The following is an 8,357-nucleotide window of genomic DNA, read 5'->3' as shown; positions in this document are numbered from 1 at the left end:
AGGAGCACCTAAATATATAAAACAATTATTAACCAGCATAAAAGGACAAATAGATAGTAACACAATAATAGTAGGGGATTTTAACACTCCACTTACACCAATGCAAAGATTATCCAAACAGAAGATCAATAAGGAAACGTCCTTAAATGACACATTAGAGCATACGGACTTAGTAGATATATACAGAACATTTCATCTAAAAACTGTGGGATACATATTCTTTTCAAATGCACATGGAAATTCTCCAGGATTGATCACATATTGGGCCACAAAACAAGTCTCAATAAGTTAAGAAGATTTAAATAATACCAAGCATCTTTTCTGACTACAGTGGTATGAAACTAGAAATAAACTACAGGGAGAAAATCAGAAAAGCCACAAATATGTAGAGACTAAACAAAATGCTACTGAACAACAATTGGGTCAATGAAGAAATCAAAGGAGAAATAAAAAAGTACCTGGAGACAAGTGCAAATGAAAATACTACATGCCAAAATTTGTGCGATACAGGAAAAGCGGTTCTAAAAGGGAAGTTTATAGCAATATAGGCCTATCTCAACAAACTAGAAAATCTCAAACAATCTAAAAGTGAACCTAAAGCAATTGGAAAAAGAAGAACAAAGCACAAAATCAGAAGAAGGAAGGAAATAATAAAAGCCAGAACAGAAATAAATGAAATAGAGACTAAAAAAATAAAAAAAGGAAAATCAATGAAACCAAGAACTGGTTATTTGAAAAGATAAGCAAAATTGACAGGCCTTTAGCTAGATTCACCAAGCAAAAAAGAGACAAGATTCAAATAAATAAAAGCAGATATCAAAGAGAAGACATTAATATGGACACTTCAGAAATATAAAAGATTATAAGAAAAAACTATGAAAAGCTATACATCAACAAATTGGATAATCTAGAAGAAATGGATAAATTCTTGGAATCATAGAAGCTTCCAAAACTGAATCAAGAAGAAAAGGAGAATTCGAATAGACCAATCACCGGTAAGGAAATCAAAACAACAATCAAAAGCCTCACAAAAAGTAGAGGTCCTGGGCCAGATGGCTTCCCTGGTGAATTCTAACAAACATTCAAAGAAGACTTAATACCTATCCTTCTCAAACTCCTCCAAAAAATTGAAGAGGAGGGGAGGCTTCCTAACCATACTGTGAAGCCAACACAACCCTGACACCAAAACCAGATGAGGAAAACACACACACACACACAAATTACAGGCCAATATCATTAATGAACACCAATGCCAAAATCCTCCACAAAATACTAGCAAATCAAATACAACAATACATTAAAATATTATACACCATGATCAAGTGGGATTTATTCCTGGATGTGGGGATGGTTCAACTCTCCACAAATCAATCAATGTGATACACCACATTAACAAAATGGAGAATAAAAATCACATGAACATCTCAATACATCAGAGAAAGCATTAGACAAGATACAGCACCCATTTATGATAAAAACTGAATAAAATAAGTATAGAAGGAAAGTACCTCATCATAATAAAAACCATGTATGACAAACCCACAGCTAATATCAATCTTAATGGTGAAAAACTGAAAGCTTTCCCTCTAAGAACTAGAAGTAGACAAAGATGCCCACTTTCACCACTATTATTTAACACAGTATTGGAAGTTCTAGCCAGAGCAATCAGGCAAGAAAAAGAAATAAAAGGGATCCAAATTGGAAAGGAAGAAGTGAAACTGTCACTATTTTCTGATGACATGATTTTATACACAGGAAATCCTAAAGAATCCACCAAAAACTTTTAGAAATCATAAATTAATACAGTAAGGTTGCAGGATACAAAATCAACATACAAAAATCAGCTGTATTTCTATGCACTAACAATGAAGTAGCAGTAAGAGAAATTAAGAATACAATCCATTTACAACTGCAACAAAAAGAATAAAATACCTAGGAGTAGACTTAACCAAAGAGGTGAAAGATCTGTACTGGAAACTAGAAAATGTTCTTGAAAGAAATAGAAGACACAAAAAAATGGAAAGATACCCTTTGCTCTTGGATTTGAAGACTTAACATAGCTAAAATGTCCACACTTTCTAAAGCAATCTACAGATTCAATGCAATCTCTATCAAAGTTCCAATAACTTTTTTCACAGAAATAGAACAAAAAATCCTAAAATTTATATGGAACAACAAAAGACCCCAAATATCCAAAGTAATCCTGAGAGAAAGGAACAAAGCTGGAGGTGTCACACTTCCTGATTTCAAAATATAGTACAAAGCTATAGTAATCAAAACAGCATGGTACTGGCACAAAAACAGACACATAGATGAATGGAACAGAATTTAGAGCCCAGAAATAAACCTACACATGTATGGACAGATAGTTTTCAACAAGGGAGCAAAGAGCATACGATGGAGAAAGGAAAGTCTCTTCAATAAATCGTGTTGGGAAAACTGGACAGCCATATGGAAAAGAATGAGAGTAGACCATTATCTCACACCATACACAAAAATTAACTCAAAATAGATTACTTTTCAAGTCTTTACTTGAATGTAAGACCTGAAACTGTAAAACTTCTAGAAGAAAACATAGGCAGTACACTCTTCACCATTGGTCTTAGCAGCACATTTTCAAGTACCATTTCTGACCAAGTAAGGGAAACAACAGAAAAAATAAACAAACATGACAATGTAAAACTCAAAAGCTTCTCCACAGCAAAAGAAACATCAACAATATGAAAAGACAACTTAACAATTGGGAGAAGATATTTGCAAACCATATATCTGGTAAAGATTTAATATCTAAAATATATAAGGAACACAAACATCTCAGCAACAAAAAAAGAACAACTCAAAAAATGGGCAAAAGATCTGAACAGACATTTCCCCAAAGAAGACATACAGATGGCCAATAGCGGAACAAAAAGATGTTCAACATCATTAGCTATCAGGGAAATGCAAATCAAAACTAAAATGAGATATCACCTCACACCCATCAGAATGGCTATACTTAACAAAATAGGAAACAAGTGTTGGAGAGGATGTGGAGAGAAAGGAACTCTCATACACTGCTGATGGGACTGCAAACGGGTGCAGCCACTATGGAAAAGAGTATGGAGATTCCTCAAAAAATTAAGAATAGATCTACCATATGATCCAACTATTACACTGCTGGGTATTTATCCAAAGAACATGAAAACAAGAATGTGTAAAGATACATGCAACCTTATGTTCATTGCAACATTATTCACAATATCCAAGACTTGGAAGAAACCTAGGTGCCCGTCAATGGATGAATGGATAAAGAATATGTAGTATATATACACAATAGAATACTACTCAGCCGTAAAAAATGATGAAATCCAGCCATTTGTGATAACATGGATGGACCTTGAGGGTATTATGCTAAGCAAAATAAATCACAGGAAGAAAGTCAAATACCGTATGATCTCACTCATAAGTAGAAGATAAAAACAACAAACATTCACATATAGAGATGGAGATTGGATTAGTGGTTACCAGAGAAGAAGGGTGATGGAGGAGGGCAAAAGGGGATTAGGTACGTGTGTGTTCTGATGGATAGTATTGGTCTTCAGGTGGTGAACATGATGTAATCTACACAGAAAGCAAAATATAATGATGTATACCTGAAGTTTACATAATGTTATAAACCAATGTTACTGCAATAATAAATAAGTAAATAAAACCACAACAAAAAATAAATAAATAAAACTATGTCCTTCCTCTGCTACCCATTCCATATCCCCTTTGCTTTCAGAAAGCACATCAGTTGGTCAGTTTTGTTTACCTGGTCATTTTTCTTTACCTTCATTCCTGAAGTGTCTGGGCCATTAGAAGTCTTGCCTGGATTGGTTTCCAGAGATTTCCATCCACCTGAATTACAAAGAATGGTACTATGAAGAGATGCTCTAAGTGATCTGAACTTCAGACATACTTTCCCTTATCTCCATTGTGTAGGATTAATCCAATTTCCCCTTGGGAGTCAGGATCAGGCTCACCAGCCAGCACAGTAACTTTCTTCTTTATATGATGATTCAGAGAAATGAGGAGCACAAAGTGGCCCAGTAGCAGTCTTAACTTCCTGCTTAGTGTCATCATTGCTATGTATTCTGATAGAAGCAATCCTCCCTCTGGCTCTAAGGTCTCAAGTCAGCAGAGCATAAAGGTACAGGGACAGGAAGCAAAAATTATGCTAATGGTCATTAGGTGTAATAGTGAATAGTGCCTCTCCCATTTTCACCACTTGATTGCTAGACCCATGAATCCTAGCTATTGGAGAAACAGTACTATGTACTGGACACTGATTCATAAAACATAAAGCGTTCTGGAGAACCTTGACTAGTCCTGCATGATGACATCATCTAGGTGGTACTGTAACTGGGTTTTTGAGGCCATTCCATCATAAGGCCATGCTATCAAACTACCTGTTTCAGGATGGTGGGGAAATTGATGACAAGTTATGAATTCTATAGCACTTAATTTGCTATGAAGAGATTTCCTCGTTCAGAAGCAATGCTGTGTGGAATACCATGACATTGGAAAAGGAATTCTGTAAGTCCACAGATAGAATTTTGGCAGAAGCATTCCATGCAGGATTACAGATCCATATCCAGAATAAGTGTCTATTCTAGTAAGAACAAAACACTGCCCCTTCCATTGCACTGGAATCTGCCACCAGGCTAATCACTCTGATGAATAGGGCTGTATCAGGGACTTAGTGTTTGTCTCTGTTGCTGGAAACTGGGCACTCAACAACAGACATAACTAAGTTGGCCATGATGAGTGGAAGTCCATGTTGCTGAGCCCAGGTATATCTTCCACTCCTACCACCACAACACACTTTTTCATGAGACCATTTTGTGATGACAGGGATGGTTGGAGAAAGAGGTTGACTGGTGTCCACAGAATGGGTTATCCTATCCACTTGATTATTAAAGTCCTCAACTGCTGAGGTGATATATATTTAAATATCAACCTCCCTACATTTCACCCACTTCTGAAAATAATTTAATTTAGTATCATATATATATTTATAATATAAATTTATATATTATACACATAGAGAGGGAGAGAATGCAGAAAATGTCTGTCTACTGCTCTTTCCAGTTTTAGGACTTAATATGTACCCACACATTGAATTTGAGAATTTTTAATTATTTAGTAATTTAAGATTACATGGAATAAAGTCCATTCCAAATAAAAATATATTTATCAACTACAATCATTGACGTTGGTAATTTATATTGACTGAATTAGGTTCCAGTCTGGCTCAGTTTTATTCTGCTAACACAACTGTGGAGAGGAAAGTGTTCTCAAGTAAAACCAACAGGATTTCCAGAGAGAGACAGTTCTAATGACAGTAATAACAAAGATATAGCAACTTTTAAATATTTAAAGAACTTTCAGGCACCACTAGTGTATTTATTAACAGTACAAAGTTTCTAAGGTGAAATTTAAAATGAAAATCTCTTTCATATGCAAATTCCATAGGAACATAAACTTGGAATTTTGACTGAAAGAAAAAGAAAGGATTCCCAGTGTTGACAACTCGTAATGAAAACCAGGATTAGGACAAACATTCTGAGCTTCCCCTCAGCCTTTCAGTGACTTCCTTTGTCCCTCTCCCTTGTCTTCTGTTATTTTCTAGCTTCTTCTCTTCCTGCCTCTTGTTTTCTTTTCACCCACCAAATTTCCCATTCCACTTCTTTTCCCTCTATCCTCTCAAGCCCTTCCTCTCTCTCATTTGAAAACATTTACGACATTGTTCTACAGGAGGAAACTTTAGATCTGTCCATGGGAAGTGGACAGCTGCCGACTGTTGTCCACATCTTGGAGAAGTCTATTCATTCTCCTCACTGACCTGCCACTTGTTTCCCATTCACTTCTTATTATTCTCTGACCTCAACTCTATAACAAAATGGAAACTGCTATCACTAAAGACACTAAGAATCTCTTATTTCCCACACTCACTGATTTCTGTTCACTTCTTGTTCTACTAGAGCATTCATTTTGGCAATTGGTACTGTACTACATTATAACCTTGAGTGTCTTTTCTCTCTCCAAGTCCAGAACACTCAGCTGTCCAGTCTCCCTTGTGCTTCTCTGGCCACTCTGTTCAGTTCCTTTTCTAGTCTCTCCCTTATCTCTCTCTGTGGTTGGAGCCAGGGTACTGGGTTGCAACAGAAAATCAGTCAGTTGAATGGAAATTGACTCTAACATTGAAATTCCAGGGATATTGAAGGAATCAGCTGAAAATGAGCAGAAAATGAAGGAAGCAATAGAGTCAGTCAACAGCCAAAATGTAATCTCTCCACTAGCTCAATAAGAGCTGCTGTCACTGCTATGAACTCTGGATGGCACAGCTCACACTGATAATGCTGTTGGTGTTTGCAGGATACATTTGCTAGGGTCTTGATATTGCCACCTTGGCTGACTTTCAACAAAATTCTCTTTTCTCCCTGTCCCTTTGTCTCCCTTTCTCCATATTCCAAATCCCACATAGGTGAGTTTGACTGCTCAAATCTAGGTCAAGTCTCTCATTCTAAGTGCAAGGGGGATGGGAAGGTGAGTCTCTGGCTCTTTGACTTCAAGAATGAGAGGTGGCCTTTGCCTGATAATGACTCATCTGGTAGAAAAGAGGATCAGTTTCTAGCCATTTAAAAATTACACGTATCCACTTTATAACCTTTTTAATATAACTTCCTCAAGTTTCTTTCCACACCCTTCTTCTCTTTATGCACACTCTCCAAAGGGTAGGTCATTCATAAGTATGCCTTCAGCTATATCCCAGTGACTCCTAAGTCATTGTTGCTATTAAGCTCTAGTAGACTCATACTACTAAGCTATCTCATCTGGATGTTAAGAGGATGCTGTCTCCATAAACTGGCCAATTCATCTGAGTCCTCAAATTCAACTTTTGATGACCGTCTACCAGTCACCATAGGTCTCCTCTCTCCTTCACTGACCATCCCCTTCACATCTAGTATGACACAGGTCCTAGTGACTCTACATTCTGATTTTTTTTGATCTATCTCCTTGTCCTCCTCAACACTCCTCATCATATACACATGGACCAAGAACTTCACATGCATTCAATCAAGGGAGGGCAATTTTGAAGTACAGATTATTAGACTTCATTCTTACTCCAAGGAATTAATTTCCACAGTAATACCGCACCATCTGTATTTTGTACAAAAAGTTCCACAGATAATTCTGATGTGTAATCTCATTTGGGAACCACTTGACAAGAGTAACACCTTCCTAATTAGTATCCATGACTCTAGTTTTCCCACCCTGCAGAGCATTTTCTACACTACTAAATATTTAATTTAAAGAAATATTACCATGCCACTCCTTATCTTAAAAGTTTTCAGTGTTTGCCCATTGCTTAGGAAATAAAGTTCAAGATCCTTCACATGAACTCAGATTAAATCACATCCCTATTCATAATTTTTAATGGATTGTCATTGCTTCTAGATGATGTGTAAATATGGTATATGTATCTGATCTGTATACATACAAACATATATCTTTATTTGCTCATGTGTATGCTGGATTATATGATACATATATTTACATATATCTACATCTAGATCTCTATCCATAATCTGATCACCTCTCTATCTGTATCTCTATTCCTGTCTTTATCTCTATCTCTATCTTCTTCACCTTGATTTGCCCATTCTGGCATTATTTGAGGTCCTTTCAAATAAAACCTTCTTTTAACTCTGAAGTCTCTTCCTTCACAATTCTCCTAAAGAGTCCTGTGTGACACACAAAATGAGTTGCAGAAACCTTCCTGGACACCGTGTACTCTCTCGGGTACATGCTTTTGCTAATATAGATCTCTCCACAGGGAAGGGGAACACAGAAATGATGTCCTTTCTTCATGTTTGTCTCTCAAATGTTAGAGATTCTATGATGCATTTTCAGATTATCTTGAAAGGAATAGTAGTGCTCTCTTGAAACACAGCTCACTCATTTGAACAATTTAGCTGTTTATTCTTCTTAGGCTACACTTGGCCTTGTATAAAACTTATTTGGGGCTACAAGTATTTTTATTACTATAAATTAGTTGTCTTAGCCTCTTTCAATGATTTGCAGTGATTAGTAAAATGTCTACACGTGATGTCCTAAATAAATATTTGTGAAATATTTGTAAAATTAAATTAATCTGACAGCAGAAGTACATAGAATGCAGTAAGAGTGCATCACTCATTTTCAATCTTGTAATGAGACCGGGAGATTACTGGGCCTGGGATGGTTGCTCCATGTCAGCTCACCTTCTTGAGGTTTTTCATGACGATCACAAGTATCACACACCTAAAGTGAATTTTTCTTGTTCTTCTTAT

This window comes from Equus caballus, chromosome 19 (assembly GCF_041296265.1).
Source record: "Equus caballus isolate H_3958 breed thoroughbred chromosome 19, TB-T2T, whole genome shotgun sequence".
NCBI classification, from domain to species: Eukaryota; Metazoa; Chordata; class Mammalia; order Perissodactyla; family Equidae; genus Equus; species Equus caballus.
The sequence above is the reverse complement of the archived record's forward strand: the minus strand, read 5'-3'. Positions refer to the sequence as shown.